Consider the following 26,957-nt stretch of genomic DNA (forward strand, 5'->3'; position numbering starts at 1 on the left):
TGGAGTCCACACAAATACATGAAACAACAGTGCTACATAGAGACAAGAACAGTCACGCAAATAACTTAAAAACAGAGGATAATCACAACAACTGATCTGAATAGACAGATTCCCGTGGCCTCATTCAAAATGGAACTGCTTTAGCCAGAATGATGGTTATAAGCCAAACGCATCACAGATTTCTGACTAAATGTGAAAATACACTTCTACGGTGATCTGTATCTACCCGGGGGACAATTGAAATAAATTAATCATAATAAATACCCCAATTCCTGAATAAATATATCCCAAATGAAAACAGCAAAAGCATATTATGTACAGTGAGGTTTCATTACATATGCGACAGTGTGGCCACCTAGCTGGTCTTTAGGGCAGTGGTGGTGTCAGCTAGCCTAGCGTTGAGCTGATCTGCTGGTGGAGCAGACTAAATTACTAACAGGACAGCACATCACCTGACCATTACATAACACACAGCCGGGACCTGCCACTGAGCAGATGAGAGGAGTAGAGGGCCGGCTGGAGCAAATCTCCCTGCTCATCTAAATGAATAATCAGCCCACAGATCCTTACTGAGAGTACAATGGCCCCATTCGATCAGAAGGATGAGAGGGAGGAGGGAGTAGGAGGAGCAGAGAGAGGAGGAAGGAAAGAGGAGGAAGGAAAGAGGAGGCGTGGGAGCAGGAGGAGTCTCAATCTACTTCTTTCATGTATGCATGCTTAGCAAATTTATACAGGAAGGAATCATTAGGGCTAATCACTTGATCAGTTAAATATATGAGAGAGAGAGCTTATCAAAGCTCTCATGAAACGAAACAGATCATACAATCATCTTGAGACGCAGTGATTATGGCAATCAACATGTTCATGTTAAACCATGCAGGGAAACATGTTTCCTTGCTCACATTGATGGGTAATTAATTACAAGACATGCTCACTGTAAAGCTTCAACTGATTGGGTATAAATGTAAAGCTGTACTGTAGGCATTAGATAACAGTGAGAATATTGAAGACATCAGCCACTGTCCCATTTAGACTGTAGCACTTTCCGTGGTGCTGAGAAAAGTAGCTTGAAAAGTAGCTTTGAGTTTAAAGTCAGAGCAGGTGTTTGGGAGAATATAATATTATGTAATAGAACGCTATATAGCCTACCCTGTGAAACAGCCTCTGATCCTGATGAAGAGACAACAAGAGATGCCCTCCTAAAGGTAATGGTAGTACAATACAACAGAGGCATGGTCACACATGACTCTCAATAAACAGAGCCCTATAGGTCCTGGTCAAAAGTAGTGCTCCACACAGGGAATAGAGTGCCGTTTGGGACGCAGGCCATTGTAAAACAGCCTGCTATTTGACTGGCTGCTTGCTCTAAATGCATGGACAGAGCCTACATCCTCATTCCATTACAAGGTAGCAGCTCAATGCATTCAGAAGTTACAAATCATTTCAGAATGTTGGCCATTCAGCCATTTCCACCATTGAGTAAAATAGCACACTATGGCCTTTGACTATAGTGATTTGGAGCAAGGTCTTCCAACTTATAATACTTTTCACATAAGAAAAATGGCAAAAGCCCTTTAAAAATGGTCTGATAACGTAGGAGTAACCATAGGCCAGAATCCGATCGTGGGTTGTAGACGATGCAGCTTTTATTGGCAAATGTTAACACATTTGCAGAGATTTAGTGACATCTTCTTACTCCTCGAAATGCAATGGAGGAAATGGATCTTTATGATGCCTTACATGCTGACTACACCGGGCGAGCGGATCTCATGCATATCGATTCGATTCACTCACACCAGACACGATCAGGACACACAGGTTGAAATATCAAAACAAACTCTGAACTATATTCATTTGGGGACAGGTCGAAAGCATTAAAAACATGTATGGCAATTTAGCTAGCTAGCTTGCTGTTGCTAGCTAATTTGACCAGGGATATAAACATTGGGTTGTTATTTTTACCTAAAATGCACAATGTTCTCTATTCCGACAATTAATCCACAGATAAAAGGGTAAACTGAGTTTGTGTCTTGTAATCTCTTCTTCAAGCTTCTTCTTTGGAATTTATATTGCAGTTGGCAACCATCTTTAAGGTGCAACTGGACCTCAGTTCATCTTTCAATAACCCACATGGGTATACACTCCTAAAAAACTAAATCAGGAGAAGGGAGAGGCGGGACTTGCAGCGCATCAAGCGTCCAAACAGAAGCGCCTAGCTATGCAGATGCTCGTTGACACACTCGAGCAGTGTGGATGCAATGATTGAATAACACGTGTACATTTCTTTTGCAACGCTCGCGCACGTAACGCAACCGGTGTGGCCAGCACATTAGTCTTCCAATTTCCACAGGTCCATAACACGTGAGGGAAAGTAGGCGTAAGACTCTCGCTCCTCCTAAGTATAAAAATGTCCTTAATTTTTTTTTTTAATAGTATCAATGTTTTAGGCATGCTGCACGGCCTACAAAAAGGTGCACAACACGATTAAAACAATTGTAATTATTTTATGGTTGAAAATAACACACTACATGACAATTGATTCTCCCAAAAGCAGAACAGTGGTTTGTGTTTTGATCAGGAGGATAATCCCGCTAGGAAGCAGTGATCAATCCAACGGTTCATTCTTTAAATGGCTCAGTTGATCTCTGAACTGTTTTCTTCTCTCTGCTGAAATTGTTTTTAAATGGTTTTACTTTGAGGCACTTGGCTCTAATTTCATTAGCATTGGATTGGAAGGAGAAGATGCTGGGGTGTTAGCATTTTGTGGTAGGCTTCATCACTGTTAATTCATCAAGAGTGTGCCTGCCTCGAGCGGTGATGGAACAATCTGTCCCAGCATGCTTTTTGTGAGGTCACCACCCTCCTGGGAGCTGAGAATGGGGCCACATCAGATCAACGCCATGATGTCATAATCAGATGTAACTGCTCTCTTCATCACCATCATCCTCCCTGGAGAGTCAAGTGCTTTGACAAGAGTATCAAGGCTGGCCAGCACTACCAAATATAGGAATAATATAAAATCAAAATATTTCTGATCACATAGGCCTGATTGCTTTCCTGCGTACAGAGTTCAGAATAGCCTTATTGAGGATGTAGAGATACCACGCATGCAGACTGACATGACGTGGACCCTCTTAGTCAGTTCGACTGTTGGAGGATGTCTAAGCCTGTACAGAGACAGGTCTAAGCCTGTATAAAACCTCACGGTAACAGGGCTGAAGCCCTCCCATCAGACATATACACTAGGTATTAAATCTTTAGTGTACATGTAGATTAGGAGCCTTCATTTTTCTGTAGCTACGTATGTTTGCAGCTGTTGTTTATCCTGTAACCTCTTCGCTGTCTGGGAGACAAAAGACATATGGACCAAAATAGACTAACACACACAGCCCAACACCACCACATTGGGTAGGCTAAAACAATGAAAATGTTCTTACTTTTTCAATTACTCTTGAAAACTAGCCCTTGGTGGGCTAAAATATCCTAATAAACAAAACCAAATTAAATACTGTGGTTTTTCCATTGTCACGCAAGTCAATTCCTAAACTGTAAATTACAAAAAGGAACAACAAAGTCAACTCGCCCCTGCTCTGTTCTTTATTCTTACTATTATTATCCATCCTGATGCCTAGCCACTTTACCCTGCCTTTATGTACATATTTTTTTCTATTGTGTTATTGACTATACGTTTGTGTATTCCATGTGTAACTCTGTGTTGTTGTCTGTGTCGCACTGATTTGCTTTATCTTGGCCAGGTCACAGTTGTGAATGAGAACTGGTTCTCAACTAGCCTACCTGGTAAAATAAAGGTGAAATAAAAATAAATAAACAAATACCTTGTAGCCCTGCACATTGATCTGATACTGGTGCGACCAGGGAGGTAGCAGACTAAAATAATCAATTCAACGAGATGTCGGATGAGAGCTGGAGCCAGCCATTATCAGGCTGATCCCTCAGGTCAAATTGAATCAGGGCTCAGCCCTGGCCTGCCGACGTCCCCTGGCCCACTCCCACTACCTGGGGATATCCCAAATGGCACCCTATTCGGTGCACTACTTTTGACCAGAGCTGTATGGTCCCTTGTCAAAAGTAGAGCACATGTTTAGGTGAAAGGGTGCCATTTGAGATACACTCCCCTGCCTATGTCCCCTAGCCCCTCTCCCCTATAGTAAGGGTACACACTTAGCAATGCCAGCCAAGACAAAAGTCAGACCTAAAAAAAAGGCACTTTAATGGCTATCAACCCTGGTCCAAGATGCTGGCGTCCCTGCTCAGTCTTCAGTGGACAGCTATGGTACGTCCCAAACAGTACCCTATTCCTGTTGTAGTGTACTACTTTTGACCAGGGATCATACGCACTATATAGGGAATTAAAAAAGGGGAATAGGGTGACATTTGGGACACATCCTATGACTCACAACCCATAGCGGAATTAGCAAACACTTCTCTTGTGAATTAATGGTGATATCATAGAATATCCAGAAGACTGGATGTATCTAGAAGAAATGAGTCACTCCTAATAGACAGAAAGCATAGGACCATCCAGATGTTATCTGCTCAGCCCTGGCTGCTACCATTGGTAAAGCAGGATAGGCATTTCTAACAGTCTTTTATTGCATTTTCCTAATTTACTGATGGCTTGTGACACTTGTGTGCTGGAATGTGCACCAAACGACTGACTGTGTGTGCAAGTGTGTAGTCCAAGTGTGCTCATCGTCAATGACCCACTTCTGTCGCATTAATACATCCCAAATTGCTATTTGAATGAAGCGAAGAGTCAATGTAATTTACTTAGATTTAGTCCAAATGATCCTCTAAGAAATATTTCTGTACACTGACTGAGCACACAAAATTGGTTTAGATTTTAGATTATGCTCAATGGGCTGATGGAAGGCAACATGGAAATAACAGGCTGACCTTACATTACAGCCTGTGTGGGCTTGACAATGTCTGTGTCAGAAATGGCACCATATTCCTTATATAGGCCTATTGGGCTCTGGTCAAAGGTAGTGCACTACATAAGGAGCCAAATGTTATAATGCATTGATCATGGAACCAGATCAATACCATTGAACACACCCTGTGGCGAACTAGTTTAGGCCTGCAGCCCACCTGTTGCTGACACCTATGCTTTGCTATGCCAGGCAAGAAGCAGGCAGAGTGAGGGCAGAGTGAGGGCAGAGTGAGGGGTGTGTTAAAGAGCAAGGTTCACCTTCCTCGGCCCTCTACTGAAGAGATGCCCCATGACCGACAGCTAGGGGCCTACTATACGACTTGGTCAAAAAAGAAAAATAGTATGTAGTACACTACTTTTGACCAAAGCCCAATGAAATGCACTTCTGAGCCCTCGTGTCTGAAGACAGGATCCAGAAGCCTAAATTCCTTACTGTCAGTTAACTGTACACATTTATTTGGCCACACATTCACAGCTCTATATACAAAGTTAATTTAGTATCCCAGCCTCCTCACCAGACTGGTGGCCCTTATGGGGTTGTTTACAGAGGGGCTTGTCCTGTTCATCTCCGGTGGCATCAGTAGGACTGCTGACAGCACACAACAAAGAGCTAATGGAATGTTCTGTGGACATCTAAATTCCTCTCAGGATACCATAGGAAGTTCGTTGTGTATTTCAAAGACGCAACATAGACAAAAATCCCACACACAAAACACTCGCCTAAAAACAGCAACAATTCTATACCAAGAAACAGACAATTCTAAACAAACACAATGTAATCTCCTCCATTAGGAAACAATAGCTATTTATTCCATTCCTTGATTACTTACCCCTTTGACCAAACATGGGTCCATAAATCAACAGTGTCTGACCCATGGCTACTGTCGACTCAGTTTCACAGCAAAAACAGGAGAAGCCCTCCCACATAGGCTGGTTAACGTTGAGCCCAGGCAGACAGGCAGTCACAGCGATGTAGACAGAGGCACATGCTGGAGCAAGGACATGCACAAACAGCAGATTACCTCCTGTGTCATCTGCTCCTAATGACAGCTGACAAACTACAGCACAATCCCCTCAGAGCCACAGCCGATGATCTCCAATCCCCTCCCCCACTCTTCCCTGGCCCCGCCTCCGGAAATCCAGCAGCTAGAGAGAGCAGAGAGCACTCGAAAATTCCAATAGTTTGATGATGCCCGGCCCCGAAAAGTGGTTTCCCTTTTCACCAAGATAATGGCCTGCTCTTGTCACATGAGACAAAGCAGAGGCAACAATGGGCTGGCAAAAGACAAAAGAAGTGTGTGTGTGTTTTAAACACAGCAGGCTGCTGGCTTTCGTTTCACTAGCCAGTCAACCTGCAGAGGCCTGTCGCTTCTCTTTACTTTCACTTTGCAGAGCATTACATAATATCAATATTTGGTTTATAGCAGTTCTATAGAACCAACAAAACGGCTTATTGTTGTTGTCATAGAGTTGTGTATGTCAGTAAATGTAGATTGTTGTTAGATACAAATATAATATACACTATATTATACACCGTTGGCTAGCGTCCTGTACAGGGGTTGTACTTGTACATCAAACTGCCTCACGCCCTCGGAAACACGAGACAGGCTCCTGCCTTATGGCTCAGACAAAGCTTACGCTTCTTATAGTAAACAGGACAGTTCCAAAGCAGAAATGGCACAATATCAGGGAGGGAATGAGAACGGTTGATTCAGCTGACTCACCTTGGCTTATGAAACGCATCCTTCTTAATGAACTTCTGCAGGCATCACCCACTCCTCTCTTTGAAGGCCTGAACAAGAAGAGGCATACTACAGTTTGATCCAAACCTAAAGACACAGATACTGTACATTCAATTGACTTGAGAGCTATCGTTCATTTTTCAATGCAATCAGCCAAGTGCCACAGACACATTGCTAATTTGCATTAGTTGAATCTGCGAGGACCGGTAGCTATACCATGATTACTTCACTTCAATGTGTGAGCAGCATGACATGAGATTGAGAGCAACAAGTCAGAAAGAGTAGAAAGGGGAAGCACATTTGTTGGTGACTGGTCAACTGTAAACATCTGCTAGAGCTTCCCCGGTGGTGTTTGTCTGATTTGTACTGTATGACAGACGCTGTATGACAGATGCTCAGCAGGCTGCAGCCTTAAACCACAGAGAACTTAAAGTTGCACCTGGTCACACAGAGACCAAAGGGAGGTGTGGGGAGTGGGGCCGACAGCTGATCATAACACACCATCCCATTCAGAGGGAGGAGCAGGACCTAGGACACACTGGTTGTATTTCAGGTTTTTTTCTCTCATTGCATATTGATGTAGGCCTACATCTCCTGTTAAGTGAATTTCAAAAATATGCAGGGCAAAAGTCAAATAGTCTTCAAATGAGAATAGGTGCTGTGTGCGCACACAAAGCAGTGGCAGACACAGTCTGCACTGAACAGGGACAGGTTAAATCTCCCCAAGTCAGTCAGGACTATCATGTAATGCTGTGTGTTGAGAGCAGCAGTGCTTTCCTCCTGCTGTAACATGATCTCCACCAACCACAGGGCCCAGGAGAGAGAGAGGGGATGGGTGGGGGAGCATGGCCAGAAGACATCAGCTTTCTGTTGATAGTCAATCAGTTAAAGGAAGAATTCAGAACAATGAGCTATGCTTAGGATGTACAGTACCAGTCAAATGTTTGGACACAGATTCATTCCGGGGTTTTTATTTATTTTTTACTAATTTCCTACATTGTAGAATAGTGAAGGCATCACAACTATGAAATAACACATGGAATCATGTAGAAACCAAAAATAATTGTTAAACAAATCAAAATATTTACATATTTGAGATTCTTCAATGACAGCTTTGCATTGGCTCATTCCCCCCGGAATGAGACAATGACAAGGCATCTCGAAGAGCAATGCTGGTTCACCCAGATCAATTCATTTGATCCAGTCATGTGATCTGAACACAACACATCAGGATAAAATGGCACCTCACTCAGATGGAATTTCTCTCCTGGTTGATGGCTTGAAGCTACAGTAGATACCCGAGCGGATCTCTGAGATCTTTGGCCGAGTGCTTACAAGTCATTACTCAATCGACACGGAATACTGTCATGAATTTTAAATTTGTCCAACTGGCTCATGGTAGACTTTGCCCCCTGCCTGCACAGATCTAAAATCAGATTTTTTTCAACCAATCCAAGCCTTAGATCAGCTGTACTTTGTACCGTGTAATGGCTAAGATCTGTAGAAAGTAAATATTGTTTTCTCCATAGTGTTTTCTAGGTGTCTAGTTTCACATCTGTACACCAACATAGTAAACCACAGAAGCACAAGTGATGGTAGTCATCCTTAAACCATTTTACACACACACTTCCAGGCTATGATTAATTTGTGTTACCAAGCAACCAGATGGTAAGCATCTAGCCTTAGTAGCCTTTAGTCATTATGGTATTGCAACAAATACTTCTTGCCTGCCTATGTCAGCAGTGATGACAGTTAGGATGTTAAATGGTCGATATCATGATCACATTGTAATACCTGATGATTTTACATGGATCCTAACTTAAAACCACCATAACCACAAACTTATTTTCATAACATGGCACAATTAGGCCTTGTTCACAATGGTAGTTTGAAATCATTTAAATCCTTTTTTTGCATGTCCGACTAGAATCTGTTATTTTTCCTGCAGTCTAAACAGCCCAAAAGCATATGGAATCTGATATTTCAAGACACATTTCAAACCACCTTGGCCATGCGACTTGTCTCTGAACGGTCTAATTTGATTTGATCTCAAGTGGTTTTTAGACTGCTATTTGGCATATCTTGTTGCTTGCTAGCTATTCTGTTGACAGTTTGACAAGAACATGTGGTAGCTAACTAGCTTGTTAATCGTTTACTAACAAATGAGTGAACGTGCTAGAAAGCTAAACAGCTAGCTAGCTCAGTGCTGTGGCAAAAAAAGTGACTCGTTTTGAAAGTTGGACCATCTTATCCTTTGAGGCTTTAAAAAATAAAATAAAAATAAGTTCTTACACAATGATTTTAAACATTCAAAGCAACTGGGAAACAGCCATGACAGACATTGTCACTTTAGCTTGCTACATAACTTCTGAGTGATCAGAAGCACGAGAACCGGGGCGGCAGGGTAGCCTAGTGGTTAGAGTGTTGGACTAGTAACCGGAAGGTTGCAAGTTCAAACCCCCGAGCTGACAAGGTACAAATCTGTCGTTCTGACTCTGAACAGGCAGTTAACCCACTGTTCCTAGGCAGTCATTGAAAATAAGAATTTGTTCTTAACTGACTTGCCTGGTTAAATAAAAGGTTAAAAAAAATAAAAACACTACCAAATCAGCCTACACCACTGCACACACACCCATCGTTACTATGATAACTATTGTAGCCATGTCAGCAAATAATTGCTGTCTGAACACACACACACACACAAATCCAGTTTGGTCACTCGTAACTTGGTGTTTGGACAGTCAATATTCCAAAACAGATTTGAGCATTAAGGCCTGCAGTGTGAACAGGGCTTTAGAGTTTATTGGTAGGCTTTTCACACCCATACTACCTAATATTATTCCAGGATATTTCATGCAACCACTGCCTCCAGGTTTCTCTACACATGCAGGCAAATACAGCAGAACAGTACATGTCCTAACCACTGGTGGAGTTAACATGCGAGCACCTACATGAAAATGCTGCTGACATTTCTCACAGCAATGTGGGATTCCCAAAGAAGAAAATAACATTCTAAACAAAACAGAGGTTGGATCCAAGCATGCAGGCTTGGCTGCTAGTCATGTTAGCCCACAGTGCTTCACACAGGGTGTAGCACAGGGGAGACCGGGCCCTGTCACATAGCTGCAGAATTATGGCCACAGCGCAAACCAAATTAGCACTTGTTATGCAACCCTGGACTTGGCTCCCTGGCCACTGGTTCATTCTGCTGCATTCCCTCTTGTTTGCTGGGTGGCCTAGAAACAGTTCACCATGGTGGGTTGTGACTATGTCTACACTAACGCTGCGTTTACACAGGCAGCCCAATTCGGATATTTTTTCACCAATTGTGTCTTTTTTTTAACGATTGTGTGTGTGTGTGTGTGTGTGTGTGTGTGTGGACTGTCCACGGAGGGGTTCACATAAACAGATACACCATTTGAACCAGTCTCCTCAGTCCAGTATGTTACATCCACCATTTCATGACAGTAATTGCTATTTTTCTGCATTGTTGAATGCTAGAAAGGAATGGACCGCTTACTCTTAAGGTGACAGTCCACCCATGAGCCGCCATTGAGGTATTTGAGGAGATGACTGCCAGGGGGTGGCAGCACCATATACACACACTCTCTCCTGGGAAGTGCCCTTGTAAGCAGCACTGGCCTGCATGCACTTGGAAGAAAACTGTCGTGTGACTAATTCTCCAGTACCGAGCTAGGTCCAATCATTTAGATTTGTAGTCACCCTACAGAGCCATTCTGTCAAACAGTATGGAGGACAACATATGAACAAACAATGCTGCTGTATCATAACCTGGTCTGCATTGTATACAAAAATAAAATTAAAAGGTAATGAAATGAATCCATATGAATAGATCAATTGAACAACTGTGACAGGAACTGGGCACGTTAATGGATAAATGAATAATCATACTGTAGTAGTACACAGCCTCTCATAACTAGGCCACATAAGAACGGATATACAAAACAATTACTGAGGGAAGCAGAATTTCAATGGCCAGTGGAGGAAAGCACAAGGTAAGATGTAGGTTAGAGCACTCAATTGACTGATGCAGCGCTTCAAATATCAGAGTTCTGATTACTTTGAAATGAGTAAATAAACTCAATGCAAAAGGAATAACTGATGTTGCTGTGATTTCAGCAGGCCCCATCTAAGATGGGATTTAAGTTCAGGCAGGGCTGTGACATCAAGGAATTTTCAACAATGGTTATTGGTCAGCCAAATGATCGCAGTCACTGTTATAATCGTTTGAATAGTATTTTGTTTTCATTAAAACAAAAACAAAAATTATGAAAAAGGCACACATTTTCTCCTCTCCTTACTGCATGTTCTGCAGCTGAAGTCAAGGTGGCAGAGCCTAGTCAACCAGACTCCTTTCCTAAAACACCTAGCTTGTTTCAGCAAGGAGCAACACAGTTCCATCGCAGTTGAAAAGAGTTCATGTTACCACAGAAAGTAAACAGCAAAGAATGCCTGGCCTGTCTTCAGTCAGCTGTTCATTCCACAAATAAACTAAATATAATAAACAACGGTTGAGGGTTATTTTATTTTAATCGGTTACACGATAACTTTGCAAGCCCTAAATTCATGTTTAGCCTGCAGAAACCTGCTTGAGAAAAACTGCCCATCGATCAAAATGAGCAGGCAGGCAGGCAAGTCCCCATTCACTTGTCAAAACGTGGGTTGGGACAAGCATGCATTGGCAGGCGAGCAGGATACTATTCCCCATCGTTTATCAATTCAATTTTGACTGACTACAAGCTGAAAGTTTGAGAGAGTTTATCTACTGTTCCCTCATTCGATTTTTAGCTAATTTCATTCTGGTATTTTGTGGCTTTTGGCGAATGCTTTTCTAATTATCTAAAATTTCACTGTTGCTACAGCCTGTAAACGCAGTCAAAGTACAAAGTGAATGATGGCAAGCCCATGTGGATAATTGCTTATTTGCATATAGACCTACTGTAGCTCCGATTGGCTATGGCGAACCGGTCTGTGTAGAGTCCGGTCCTTGACAAGACTGACACGTTTATTAGGTGTTATTTACTGAATGATCTATTAATTGTCCAAATGCATGGCTGCGTTCCCACTCTATATTGCTTTAGAATTTCACACAAGTCTTCCTCTACCTCATTCCCCAACATTCTATGGAATTATGAAAACATGAAAATGACCATAGCTAAGTGATCGCTACTCAGAAAATGTAAAGTAAAAAACACATTTTAAAAAAGGCATCATATTCTTCCTGGGGGTGAATATGAACAGATTTAAATAAGATCACATGCCAAGAGCATTGGGCCAGTAACCGAAACGTTGCTAGTTTGAATCCATGAGCCAACTGGGTGAAAAATCTGCCAGTGTGCCCTTGAGCAAGGCAATTAACCCTAATTGCTACCATATGTTTCTCTGGATAAACGTATTTTAAAAGCCTAAAATGTAAAATGCTAAAACACTGTCAGTTCCACTTTAAATGTTAAAGTACAGTCATCAAGCTATGCAATGAAATGGCATCCCTTCCAAATCACTCGCTGTGTACTGTATGTTTGAAGCACATGCCAAGTCTTCTGCACAGCTTACTAAATAGTGGCAAATTAACAGGCTAAAAGGCTCTAAAACGATAAGCAAAATAAGATCGAAAATACTATATGTTACCATTACTAAACAAATATAAAGTTGCCCATCTCTGTCAACAAAGTTCTGCTTTTCATGTAAGATTTGTGCATTTATTAATGAAAAGATGGACAATGACAGAACAAGGAAAGAGGCTGTGTGATGCAATACCTTTCAAAGTTCACTGCTGTGTAATACAGAAGCAGAGAATAAAGTTAAAGGGCCACTAGTCCAATATTAAGAGATTCTCTACCAATAGACCCAGCCTTTCGTCCAATCTTTATATATTTCTACTCTAATAGCAGTTGACTTATTAGGTAATATCTCACTATGGATAACACTATGCACCTGCCATATGGTCAACCTTCTGCAGGCCAATTTATTGGTGGCCCACTGGTCCTGCTCAATGTGAACTGTATTCGATTTTGGTGCCATTCCTTTCTCCTAATATTCTTTACTAGCAATTTAAAGCTGATGATTCATTATGATGCATTAACACACAGTAACACAGAGATTCTCACAAGGCAAGCAAAAAAATTATACTATGATTGAGATATTGGTTTTAACCGTTTAGGTGATAGTCACTGATAAACCAACACTGAGGTTATAGGAACGAATTGCCAAATGTGTGTTTTGGAACTATTTCTATTTTTTTAAACAGTTATAGATAATTCCTGTGGGAAGACTTGCGTCACGTTCGCCATATGACGTCACGCAAAGGTTGATGAACAGTTGAAGTCAAAATGATATCATTCCTTTGAATATGTCAATGTGACTGATATATAATGTTGCACTTCTCAGATCGCAAACGTTTCTAAGTGTTAGATAGATAGGACGGATTACCAATCGAAAATGTGGTGCCTTGCTTGCTGAGGATTTCCTACTTGAACTCATACGCCAGTGACGTTTGGTTTCTTCAACCACGTCTGTTCTTTTGGTTTCAATAAGCTATTTTGCATTATGCAAAAACCTCGAACTACGTGCAATGTTTACCACTATATCCGCTATCGATGTCGTTGTTCAATCTTCAAATGAATTTGCAAATAGGAACCTCCTTCAACTTCTCTCTGAAACTCAAAACACAGTAGCCTATAGACTCACAAGCAAAAACAAATGTGATTTACATTGCTTAGTAGCCTAAACAAAGTTAAACTTCAGCAACGCTTCAAAACAAAACTATTGTAGAAGTAATCTTCGAACCATCTAAAGAAATATCTCGCTTCAGATAACAAGCAACAACGCAGCTTCCCAATGGTAAACCTAAACTGACATTATGGATTATAGCATATATATCTGGACAAAAACACACTTCTTCACTACAAAATGCATATATTGTAAGTTACTCTCCATAACTTACCGTAACTTGAAGTCCCATAAATTTGAACTGCTATGTCAGGACCTTCGTACTCGTGAATCGGCAATGTAACAGCACTGCCGCCATGTTCCTCTGCGATGACTGTGGTGCTTGTTTATCATGCCCATAGTCCTCCCCCACACGCGCAGCGCACCAGCCCTCATTACCACAATAGACTTTGCTGCTCACAGAACAGGCCAGAATAATGACTCTGCAGCCAGCCATAACAGCTTAAAGGCAGACAGACTCATGGTATCAATGCGACCGATTAAAGTTGGTTAACAATGTGTTGTTGTTTTTTTAACTTGAATAGGTTGACCCTGCTGTGCTTACTCAGAAGTGTTTTAGTCATATCGTCCTTTAAGGTTGAATTTAAATAATGAAACATTACATTTTGGAGTCTTTCAAATGTAGGCTACCAACAAACACCCCGTTATTTTAGGCCCAAATTAATGAGTAAAAAAGTGTGCCTTACTCTTCAGGTTTGTATTTGATGTTAGGCTTTGTATTTGCCATGCAGCCCAAGCTACAACATATTAATATAAGTAGGAGTCAAATAACATGCCTCCACACAAACACAGTAAGATAGTGCCTCTTCACATTATGAATTTTGTCTCTATGGCATGGTAAAAATGTCTCAGGCAGATGTTGGAACCGCTCATAAATAATCTCGGTCCAAATCATAGAGCTAGATAGAGTCTGGTGCCCACATGGGCAGTGCCATTGAGGACTTTCATCATTTTTAACTGGTCAACTGGATGGGACTTCCCATGAGTTAAGGAATGATCACAATTCCATCCACATCATCAGAGGGATCAGCCAATTAATTATACTGCTGAGCAAACATTCCATAAATGCAGGTGGCAGTAAATCGACAACCTTGGTTTTATACCTGTTCCAACAACACAATCCAGGGGGTAGTATGTACCCTTTTAGATGTTTACAAACTCATAGAAGTAGTAGAAGACAAAAATGTCCTACTTCAAAATGGAGATGGCTTCAATGGTGCTGCCCATGCTCTCAAAGACACCATTTGGGGACAGATACAATGTTGCATCCTCAAAATATCCATAGAACCAATCAGGCTACTTACTTTCCCCCATTTCTGCCTTTATAGTGGCCACAGCCACTTACTAATTGGCCAAACCTGCTGTTGATAAAATAAATTGTTGTTAAATAATGTGCTTCATTTAAATAGAGATTGTTTGGGCAAGGTAAAGGGTTTATACATTTTGAAAGAGGGACTCGTGTAGCTATTTCTCTACCTTATGTTATACTCGTTTCAAGCTTTTTAGCAGTATTTTACACATTGTAATTCTCTATCCTGTAAATATAATATTTATCTAGTTTGAGACATTTGGGGGATCTAGTTTCCATACATTTCATAGGGTGGAATCAAGGGCAGCCAATCATTGCTTTGGTTGCCTATTACAGTTTAAAAATCACAATTCAGTAGTACATTCAAAAGCCACCCATGGAAGGCAATTGGTAATATCCTAATGTTGTTGCTTGTTGAGTGGTTCCCTGCTTGTGGGGTAAATGCAAAATCTATGCCATTATAGGCTGACATTCTACCAAGGTCAGTTCCGGTCTATTTAACGGGGAGGGTCTCCCATAGGCACCAATGCAATAGCAGCTGGGTCTGGTCTACTTAGTTAATTGACTTTCATTGAACCAGAAAAAAAACATTGAGTGGGTTGGTGGGTTGTCTCTTGCTTCCACTTCCGTCTCTGATTCTACTCCTCTTTCTCATTTTCCAGTTCGTTTATTCTTTCTTTGATTAACACTGCCACCTAGTGAGTATTTATCAGAGTGACGTTAGCAAATGCATTAGCCCCATACAATGTTTAAATTGCACAATCAGCAAAAGGCAATGAATTATGAAATTAGAACGTTCAGTAGCGTTAATTCTATTTTGAAAAACTATAATTTATTAGGCATCAATACATTTTGCATTATGGATTCATATAGTTTGATCTTGGTGTTTCAATTGGAAAATCAGTGTGATCTTGGTTGAAATGAACTCTTTGCACAGGGTTTCAATTTATATGTGTTTATTTTGAGTTCAGATGATGTTATCAAATGTCCAAAGTCGGCATGTTAAAAATGTATGAAAGGTGGCCACCAGTACATTGGTACTGTACTAAATGTATGTGCTGGGCCAGCTATATTCTTCTTTCACATTTCAACTTTCTCCTTTGGCTGTATTCAGACAGTACGGACACGATCATTTCATTGATATGAAGAATAACTTCATATTCTTGCAAAATACTCTTCATATCACACCAAACCAAGCTCATTTGTGCGTTGCACAGGGAAATCCAAGATCTCAAGTGTCCTTTGTCGAATTAAAGTGTGGATCATAAACTACTCTTCAATTTATTTGTGTGAGAAGATTCATCACTGGCTGAAAGAAAATTGGAGACAAAATAAAAACATCTAGAACATAGTATTACGGTACATTAAGCAAATAGTGTAACATAAGATGACAATTTAATTGAAAGAAATGAAGACAAACCAACAGTTATCTTCCCACCCTTCTCAAATTTCTTAAGGTGCTGCACAAGGTTCACCTTTGTTGCGTTATGAAGACGTTCAGGTGTCTCTTAAATGTTAAAGTGAGATACAAAGTAGAGTATAGCACAAGATTCCACAGATTTGTAAATGTTCATTTCTATAGGCAAAGCAGTGTTAGTATGTTTTGAATGACTTAACATTCTTGGGTCAGCATCTACACATACTGTATATCAATCTTACGGTTACCAACAGAGGATCGTAACTTTAAGTTACAATTCCCACACCTTGTAGACGACTTTGAGCAGTTCCATAGAAGTCCATGTGTTTCCTTAAGGCTGCCTGGAGAACAGTGAGGAACTGTTGCTCTCTGAGGTTTCTATGGCTGATGTAATGCTGGATCTTAGAAGCTACATCTTGGACCACAGGGCTATGGCCTGCAGATATTAGATAAGGAAGAAATTAATGACTCTTGTAGAAGATGTTTTTGTGTTGAGTTCTATACATAAGGTGCCTTCAGAAATCATTCATACCCCTTGACTTATTCCACATTTTGTTGTGTTACAGCCTGAATTCAAAATCGATTAATTTTTTTTTTCTCACCCGTTTACACACAATACCCCATAATGAGAAAGCAAAAACACGTTTTTAGACAGTTTTGCATAATGTATTGAAATGTAAACACTGAAATGTATAATTTGAGTCAATACATGTCTGAATAAGTCTCTGAGCTTTGCACAACTGGATTGTTAAATATTTGTTCATTATTTTTCAAATTCTTCAAGCTCTGTCAAGTTGGTTGTTGATCATTGCTAGACAGCCATGTTCAAGTCTATTGATTTTCAAGCCAATTTACACTGAACAAAAATATAAATGCAACATGTAAAGTGTTGGTCCCATGTTTCATGAGCTGAAATAAAAGTTCCCTTAAATGCTAATTTCTCTCAAATTCTGTGCACAATTTTGTTTGTATCCCTGCTAGTGAGCATTTACCCTTGGCCAAGATAAACCATCCACTTGTCCGATGTGGCATATCAAGAAGCTGATTAAACAGCATGATCGTTTTACAGGTGCACCTTATGCCGGGGACAAGAAAATGCCACTCTAAAACGTGCAGCTTTGTCTCACAACACAATGCCATAGATGTCTCAAGTTTTGAGGTAGTGTGCAATTGGCTTGCTGACTGCAGGAATGTCCATCAGAGCTGTTACCAGAGAATTTAAAGTTCATCTCTCTACCTAACCCGCCTCCAATGTCGTTTTAGAGAATTTGGCAGTACGTCCAGCCAGCCTCACAACCACAGACAACGTGTAACCACACCAGCCCAGGACCTCCACATCTGGTTTCTTCACCTATGGGATGGTCTGAGACCAGACCCGGACAGTTGATGAAACTGTTGGTTTGCACAACTGAAGAATTTCTGCACAAACTGTCAGAAACAGTCTCAGGGAAGCTCATCTGTGTGCTCGTCATCCTCACCAGGGTCTTGACCTGACCGCAGTTTGGTGTCATAACTGACTTCAGTGGGAAAATGCTTAACTTTGATGGCCACTGGCACGCTGGAGAAGTGTGCACTTCACAGATGAATCCCAGTTTCTACTGTACTGGGCAGATGGCAGACAGCGTGTATGGCCTCAATTGGGTGAGTGGTTTGCTGATGTCAACATTGTGAACAGTGGCGGTGGGATTATGTATGGGTAGGCATAAGCTAGGGACAACAAACACAATTGCATTTTATTGATGCCATTCATCCCCCACCATCACCTCATGTTTCAGCATAATGCACAGCCCCATGTCACAAGGACCTTTACTCAATTCCTGGAAGCTGAAAGAGGCCCAGTTCTTCAATGGCCTGCATACTCACCAGACATGTCACCCATTGAGCATGTTTGGGATGCTCTGGATCGACGTGTACGACAGCATGTTCCAGTTTCCGCCAATGTCCAGCGACTTTGCACAGCCATTGAAGAGGAGTGGGACAAGATTCCACAGGCCACAATCAACAGCCTGATCAACTCTATGCAAAGGAGATGTGTCGCGCTGCATGAGGCAAATGGTGGTCACACCAGATACTGACTGTTTTTCTGATCCCCACCCCCTACCTTTTTTAAATGGTATCTGTGACCAACGGATGCATATCTGTATTCCCAGTCATGTGAAATACATAGATTAGGGCCTAAAGAATTAATTTAAATGGACTAATTTCCTTATATGAACTGTTACTCAGTAAAATCTTTGAAATTGTTACATGTTCCATTTATATTTTTGTTCATTGTAAGTAAAAACTGTAACTAGGCCACTCCGGAACATTCAATGTCATCTTGGTACGCAACTCCAGTGTATATTTGGCCTTGTGTTTTAGGTTATTGTCCTGCTGAAAGGGGGATTTGCCTTCCAGTGTCTGTTGGAAAGCAGACTGACCAGGTTTTCCTCTAGGATTTTGTCTGTGCTTAGTTTTATTCAGTTTCTTTTTATCCTAAAAAAAACTCCCTAGTCCTGGCCGATGACAAGCACACGTATAACATGATGCAGCCACCCCCATTGCTTGATAACATGAAGAGTGGTACTCAGTCATGTGTTGGATTTGCCCCAAACATAACGCTTTGAATTCTGGACATAAAGTTAACTTCTTTGACAATTTTTTTTGCAGTTTACCTTTTTTCCTTATTGCAAACAGGATGCATGTTTTTGAATATTTTTATTCTGTACAAGCTTCCTTCTTTTCCCTCCGTCATTTAGGTTAGTATTGTGGAGTAACTACAATGTTGTTGATCCATCCTTAAGTTTTCGCCTATCACAGCCATTAAACTGTTTTAAAGTCACTATTGACCTGCATCATTGTGAAATCCCTAAGCTGTTTCTTTCCTTTCCGACAACTGAGTTAGGAAGGAAGCCTGTATCTTTGTCGTGACTGGGTGTGTTGATACACCATCCAAAGTATAATTAATAACTTCACCATGCTCAACAGGTGCCCTTCTTTGCGAGGCATTGGAAAACCTCCCTGATCTTTGTGGTTGAATCTGTTTGTAATTCACTGCTTGACTGAGGGACCTTACAGATAATTGTATGTGTGGTAGTTATTCAAAGATCATGTTAAACACTATTATTGCACACAGTGAGTCCATGCAAATTATTATGTGACTTGTTAAGCACATGTTTACTTCTTGCCATAACAAAGGGGTTGAATACTTATTGACTCAAGACACTTCAGCTTTCATCTGGAATACATTTGTAAAAATGTCTACAAACATAATTCCACCTTGACATTATGGGTTATTGTGTGTAGGCCAGTGACACATCTCAATGTAATGCATTTTAAATTCAGGATGTAACACAACAAAATGTAGAAAAAGTCAAGGGGTGTGAATACTTTCTGAAGACACTGTAGCTAATGTGAACTAGCCATTTGAAGGTGTGACTGACAGTAGAATTTATGTAATGTAATGTGTCTTTTCTAATGGATGATATCCATACCTTTTTTGAGCACTTTTCATTCAATTATACCATTCAGTGTTTCAGAGTTGGTTATATTAGGTCAGCCTGTGAGTCCAACAGGATTTGCAGAGATTTCACATAGTCATAGAGATCTTCAAACACGGCAGTTCCCTCCCCAGAATACAGTCTCCTGAGAAGTTGGCCTTCTCCTCCTCCAACACGAGGACCTCTGTGTGTCCTGGGGAGAACAGGACCATGCACAGACAGACAGACGCGCTCAGACTGTGGATGAGACACTGCACATACATACAGCCACAGAGATAGACAGACACACTGGCTTTGGCCAATATATTACTTAAAAGGGCACATGCATGCACATACTAGTAACACATAGTAACATAGCAGCTTGACACTTTTGGTCAATTGCAATATCCATACAAACAATAACTGCCTACAATCTTACCGCATTTGACCTAGCCCATTCATAGACGCTAACTACGTCTATTGACGATAGTAACTTCTGATCGGGGGTGTTTTGTTAAGAGCCCTGACGCTCGTTATGAACTTTAAAACGCATCGCTTGCAGTACGGGTTTGGGAACATAAGGAACTGAAATCAGCGAGAAATAATTTTCTAAAAACAAAATGTTAAATTACTACACACCTTTATAGGGTTAGAATTCCCACACTGCCATGTTTCCATGTTACAGGGCATGTTTACTGAAAAAAAGAGGAAGACAGGCTTACCTGTGCCAAATAGCTATCCGAGTCTGAGTGTAAATGTAGGTAATGTTAGAACGTGTTGTCACTGAAAAATACAGTCGCATCCAAGTGTGTAAAAAACTGTTAAAATAGCGTACAGTAAGTGTACATTTTGCATTTGTGAAATTATTTAGAGGTGATATAAATGTAGAGCGCTTTAGCTATCTTTACAGAATTTTTCAGCAATTGAGAATCTATTTATTTAGATGTAGCCGATTAAACTCCAACTCCGCTATTTAAGATGGAGTTGAGCGGTGACTAGTGTGGGCGGACTGAACCTCACAATAAAGGAAGTTATCAAAAACGACAGATTTCAAAAGAACAACCCCCGATTACACATAACGTTGTTCTGTGTAATTGATAACTTAATTTTATGTAACTTTGAAGCTCCAGTGCGCTCACACAAGTCGCACACGGTGGAGTTGAGTTTAGTCGGCTAGTTTAGATGGAGTATTTGTCCGTTTTGGCTGCCAGAGCCAATTCGCCTCTCAACTGAACATGTAAGGTCCTTGGACTATAAGGAGTAACGGTAGGCTCATTTAGTCCATTATTGGGCTACATTAAACCAACCAGAAAGAATGGAACCCTCTTTGCAACAATAGCACCTGGAAAGCTGAGCCGATGCTATCCGAGAGGGGCAAGCGTGGCTAGCAACTGTAGTATATTTTACAAAATGAAAATCTTATTTTCTCGTTTCCACTAAATATGTATTGGTTTACGTAGTGTCATTGGACCAGGGTTGCATGCCAGCATTCACACAACTGGTGCGATTTACGGCAAACAACTAGGTTAGAATATAAATCTCAATGTAAATTCAAAGGCCTGTGCGCAACAGGAAAAGGCGAGGCCAAAGACACGGAAGATTCAGCTAGAAATTTGCTTTGAACTTGGAAATAAACATTCACCAAGTGGAAGGTTACTACCTGTATAACGTATCGCCTCGTTTTCAAAATAAAAGTATTGTGGGTGGAAAAAAGCACAAGCTGGTAGGTAGATCAGTAGGTGGAGCCATTGTCATCTTATTCAGAGATAATATACGTGTGCAGTCTAGACTTGGTTCCGTAAGTTTTAATCAGTATGTTTTAGAATATATAAAGTGCTACAGAACAATAAAATGAAAAACTAATTTGCATTTATCTGTGAAAAAAAAGATGAACACATATTTTTCTATTAAATGTTGGGTTATAAATTGTGTGTGTGAGCATTAGGTTTTCCCATCTTAAAAAATGTCCATGGGTTTGTCCAGCCCACAGAACAAGAATGATTATATTTCTATGGTTTAGCCTCTCTAAGTGGATTGACCAGGATTCTTTGGAATGAGTAAAGTCAGATTATTTTTGTCTGCTAGAGAGACACTCAATATGCAATAGGAAATAGATACATTTCTTATAGGATGTAACAATTTCCATTTGTTTTGGCTTTGCAGTTCCCCTGCATTACCCCCCTTATTGTCAGTAGGCCCATGCACAACATAAAGAACAGCATGATCTTTTATGAAGGGAATTGATTAGAGGATTGATTTGATTCATTCTATTACCCCCTTTGTGCATCATGAGTAATTCTGCGTGCATTACAACACAACAGGATCGATACATTCAAATGAACCCATAAAACTGAGATAAAGATGCAGCCATGAATTGTACAATGGGGCCAACAATCCATCCCACTGAATGCTGTGCTTGGGCTATATAATATTTACAGGAGCATTGAGGGGTAGCAGAGACCGTTTCTACATTAAATGGATACTGCCATCTGAGCATCGGGGCCCTTTACTTCTCCTCTCTCTCTCTGTAATTACAACAAAATGGCTGCGCAATCTGCCTGTAATCTCACATTATAATCACTCTGCTTTCCTTCCCTCCATACCTCACTCTCTCTCCACTGTCGACCTATTCAATATAAATGTAATTGACTTAGAGAAAGAAAGGAGAAAATAAATATAGAAATTATATTTTTACTTACATACTTAATCACAATAAATTGTTCTGTGTGAATTTCTGTGAAAAATAAATGGGGTAGTAGAGGGTAAGGGGAAAATGAGAGAAAGTTGAGGATTACTGAAGGCTCCTTTGGTTATAGCATTTTGTTATACAAATCCATCACACTGCCTTTATTATAGCCCTGCAGAAGCATAGTGCTATTCAGACATTAACCCAGGGAAAAAAATTACACTGAAAAAAATATCATAGAACCCTTCATAATTCATAAAAAGAAGAAATATAATGGCACTAATCTTATCATAATTTATTATTCAAAATGCAAAAAAACGTGGTGTAATTACGTTTCCCATTTAGAAACTTAATTTACCAATGGATTAAATGGAGAGAGAGATAGAAAGAGAAGCAGAGAGAGAGACAGCGAGAGAGAGAGAAGCAGAGGAACCAGCTCATTGGACCGAGACACCGGTTGTTAATAATGTATGACCAAGCAGGTGTAGCAGGATGAGTTTTAAATATGGATCATAGATAACAGCCATTTTAGGATAAATGCCTGATGTGTAATCTCTCCCCCATCCTTCAACACTTCGCTGAGATCTACGCCCATTAATCTTTTATGGAAGCAGACAGTCGTGAGGATGCTGAGTCACAATCACCGCTTCAATATCCCACTTTGGAGTATGTTGTTATCAAAGTATTATTATCCAAATATAGCCTCCCGTTTGCGTATGTATCTCTTAGAATATTCTGACTACACTCCTTATATCGGCTGTTTACTGTTTCACCATTCAGGATTCTTGTATTCAAGCAATATGCCACCATTTATTGCACTCCACCTTGTCAGTCCTGAGTCCTTTCAAATAGAGAGAGAAGCAATGAGGTATGCATGAGCCATGAGTGCAGCTAAGGACTGTTCCGGTCAAAGTTGTGATACAATTCTCTGTGCATGTGCATCAACCATGCATGAAATGTGTCAATGATTTCTGTCCCATGGCATCCTTTGTCCATGTCCCAACCCTGTATGATGTCCCTACCAATGAAGGACACTACCCCTCCTCTTGCTGTGATGAAGCTTCTTGTACTGTAGTCTACGGATACATCCCAAATGGCACCCTTCAGTAGTGCATTATGTAGGGAAAAGGGTACAATTTGGGATTCAGTCGTAAAAGATGTTGTTCTTTAAAGTTCTGTGGCTAGAGGTCATATGGGGAGACTGATGAGAGTGCTGAAAGGCAGAAGGGACGTCAACACATTCTGATGCGAGATACAAAATATACACTGAGTGTACAAAACATTAGGAACGCCTGCTCTTTCCATGACATAGACTGACCATGTGAATCCAGGTGAAAGCTATGATCCCTTATTGATGTCACTTGTTAAATCCACTTCAATCATCGTAGATGATAACCTGAGGAGACAGGTTAAGTTTCAAGCCTTGAGACATGGATTGTGTATGTGTCCCATTCAGAGGGTGAATGGGCAAGACAAAAAGTACCTTTGAACAGGATATGGTAGTAGGTGCCAGGCGCACCGGTTTGAGTTGTGTCAAGAACTGCAATGCTGCTGGGTTTTTCATGCTCAAGAGTTTCCCGGGTGTATCAAGAATGTTCCACCACCCAAAGGACAGCCAGCCAACTTGACACAACTAACTGTGGGAAGCATTTGAGTCAACTTGGGCCAGCATCCCTGTGGAATGCTTTTGACACCTTGTAGAGTCCATTACCCGATGAATTGAGGGCAAAAAGGAGTGCAACTCAAAGTAGGAAGGTGTTCCTAATGTTTTGTACCTTCAGTGTATATAACACCGTGGGATTGACAATTTACACCAGCAATGAAAGAGCATGATGCTATTGAGCTGTCCCCCTACCTTGGCCACGGCATCGTGTCAATATTGCCAGCCAAAATCAATATGATGTGTATAACAAGGCTCTGCATGAGATATGTGGGCAGACAGACTTAGGTTTCAGCCCAAATGGAACCCTATTCCCTATATGGTGCACTACGTTTGACCAGGCTTGACCAGAGCCTGGTCGAAAGTAGCAAACTATGCGAGTGCCATTTGGAACATTACCAGACTCAGTTAGCCTACCTTACCTTACTCTACCACATCAGCATTCTCAATGTTTCCTGTCTGACTGCTCCTGGCTCTTCATTAGAGTGGAGGGTTAGCTAGATATTGCTTAATTAGTTTCGTCAGCTGGAATACATTAAATCCGGTTACACCAAGAGACAACGAGACCCTTTGTAAAAAACATATTCAAGTGTATTGATTTTCCACACTGAATAAAACCCCCATTTGATTGTACTTGAAAGAGCTGCTGTTTGGGTACTGCTGTTGAATTTCCAGACCTCATCATGTCCTACTCATCTCTTTCCTTCTCCATGCTGCTCCTCAATTACCATAGTCTTTTATAACTGCTTGACTACAGTAGCTGCTTGTACTGAACACAACCCCTGACAGTTAGATAACTTTAGCTTTTGAGCATGGTGCTATATCATTGTAATATTCAATGTTGTATTTTCTGATAGCTCCACGTTGTCTGAAAACTGCAGCTTCTTCATGTTCTAAGTTAAATGTAGGCTCTAGTACTTTGGTTTCATTCTTGTTGCATGTGCAGAAGATCCATCATCTAATTTTAAACATATTCTTCGACCCGATTGTGTTGTTGTTATCAGTTGTTAAATCCTGCTGTCAAGGAGATTCACACTCCTTTTATATGTGCAGGTACCAACTGCCACGTTGGGTCCTTTTGTTGTCTGTTTGAATCATTCAAAACAGTGTTGAAACAAGGGGTGGAAGTGAGAGATTGTTACTCAGCAGCTTGTATCCCCTCAGGACTAAATTATAACTGTTCCATTTGCCAATATGCTGATTCACGGCAGGCTCGTGTCTCAGGCTGATCTGGACCAGAGCCAACTAGGGGAAAACTGTCAGACAGCGGCAGTAAACTGCTGATTAATCTGAGCAGTCATGGAGAAAAACAATCGTGGGTGAGTAAGAGAGAGAGCGAGAGAGAGAGAGAGAGTGAGAGAGAGAGAGAGAGAGAGAGCGAGAGAGAGAGCGAGAGAGAGAGAGAGAGAGAGAGAGAGAGGATATCCTGAAGTGCGACCATGGCATCCATTGCTAAATTGTTAATAGAAGAAGAGCACAGACTGAGGTGTTGAGACATAAATTGCTGCCTTGTGAAATCCTGAAAGCTAGGGCAAATAATGTGCACCATACGGAACCTGGCAAGGATCCATGGCAATGTTCTACATGTGAAGTATCAGACATATGAACATTGAACTGAAGTAATAGGAAAATACTGATCTATTCTATGCTAGGACAGGTTATTGCATGGCTGGTTACCCAATTTCGTACCGCTTTTCATTCGTCCATACCATTCTGATGGGATTTTTCTCACCCGACTAGCACATTCAGAGTCATTACCTTTTAAAATAGAAAGGTGACTATTGTTGGCTAAGGGGAAAGGATGAACTGAATTTGCAATTCAGATTTTTATCACATTTGTGAAAGTTTTAAATATTGAATATCTATGGGACTCCAAAGTGTGATCCTTGCTGATTGCAATAGATGTCAACAGTGAGACCCTATAATTTTAATTTAATCTGGAGATGATGATTCATACTCTCTCATTTAGAACTATATATCTAGGTCCCAAATGACACCCTATTTCCTATGTAGTGCATAGGGCTCTGGTCAAAAGTAGTGCACTATGTGGGGAATAGGGTGCCATTTGGGACATATCCTGTGTCTGTATATGATTCAGTGCAGTGTCCTTATTTCTAATAGCACATTGAGAGACCACCACCTGTCAAGGGACCTGCAGTTTTCTGATCTTGATCCAAATGAGCCGTGTGTCACCCAGTCGTCACACAGGCCTTGCTAGCCCTTTAATGGGGTCTCTACCCACACACTGTCTCATCTAGAATTGTTTCAATTACACACTCTCTGAATTCTAATTTTAAAGAGCGTAATATTCCTCCCTACTTACATATTTTCAAAAAGCAAGGGGATGGTGGTAACGATGAGATCTGATGAAGTTCAATGTCACTTTCAAATGAAAATATTGACATGTTTTTTCTCTCTTCAGATAGGAACAGCAGTTTTAACTTTCTGGAGACAGACAATATAACAACTGGTAACACTAATTAGCTGCTGTTATGTCTGTGTAATATCGCTGTAATTACTTAAGTAACATTTTACCAACATGTTATTTAGTTGCAGCTTTGTAATTACATAGTGGTAGAGTTCAGTGATTTTATTGGTTGACACTACTTGATATTCCCCCAAAGGGCTCTGGTCAAAAGAAGTGGACCGTATCATTTTGTGCCATTTTGGACTCCACCAAAGTAATAGCACATTATCTGTAGCTGATGCCCTGGATGGACAACACAGAATATAACACTGACACCCCTTTCATGTATCATGGACAAGTCCTTTAAATCACATTACAAACAACAGCTCTTCTATTTTTATAGAAATCATCTGAGATGAAAGTGTCTGTGATAGATTGCCTGATAGAGAATGGAGGCATGAATGAGCAGTGTTAGCTTTTGAAAGATCAGGTAAGACTCCCATTTTTATTTTTAGATTAAGCCAAATAATACATCTCTAGATAATACCCACCTCTGGCCAGGAAAGAGAAAGAC

At 40.7% G+C, this 26,957-nt stretch overlaps 1 protein-coding gene and 1 long non-coding RNA gene across 9 annotated transcripts in view; both read right to left on the reverse strand.

Annotated features, from left to right (window-relative positions):
- Positions 1-13,768, reverse strand: part of LOC109871702 (nuclear receptor coactivator 2-like) — a 52,387-nt gene extending 38,619 nt beyond the window's left edge. For 6 of the 8 annotated variants that reach the window (XR_004205752.1, XR_004205751.1, XM_031806730.1 and 3 more), the window contains exons 1-2: positions 13,661-13,768; positions 6,679-6,746 (exon numbers count right to left, since the gene is read on the reverse strand). The gene's annotated coding sequence lies outside the window, so the exon portion shown is untranslated. Of the gene's footprint in view, positions 1-5,784; positions 5,987-6,678; positions 6,747-13,660 lie in introns of those variants that run through there. The other 2 variants (XM_031806726.1, XM_031806727.1) reach the window with 2 other exon arrangements.
- A 1,722-nt stretch (positions 13,769-15,490) lies between these two features.
- Positions 15,491-20,782, reverse strand: LOC109872153 (uncharacterized). Its single transcript, XR_002252413.2, has 3 exons — positions 20,353-20,782; positions 19,646-19,844; positions 15,491-16,608 (listed from the first exon to the last, which is right to left on the reverse strand). It is a non-coding gene; the product is annotated as an uncharacterized LOC109872153 (long non-coding RNA).
- Positions 20,783-26,957: the final 6,175 nt, after the last annotated feature.

Source organism: Oncorhynchus kisutch, linkage group LG27, assembly GCF_002021735.2.
Source record: "Oncorhynchus kisutch isolate 150728-3 linkage group LG27, Okis_V2, whole genome shotgun sequence".
NCBI lineage: Eukaryota > Metazoa > Chordata > Actinopteri > Salmoniformes > Salmonidae > Oncorhynchus > Oncorhynchus kisutch.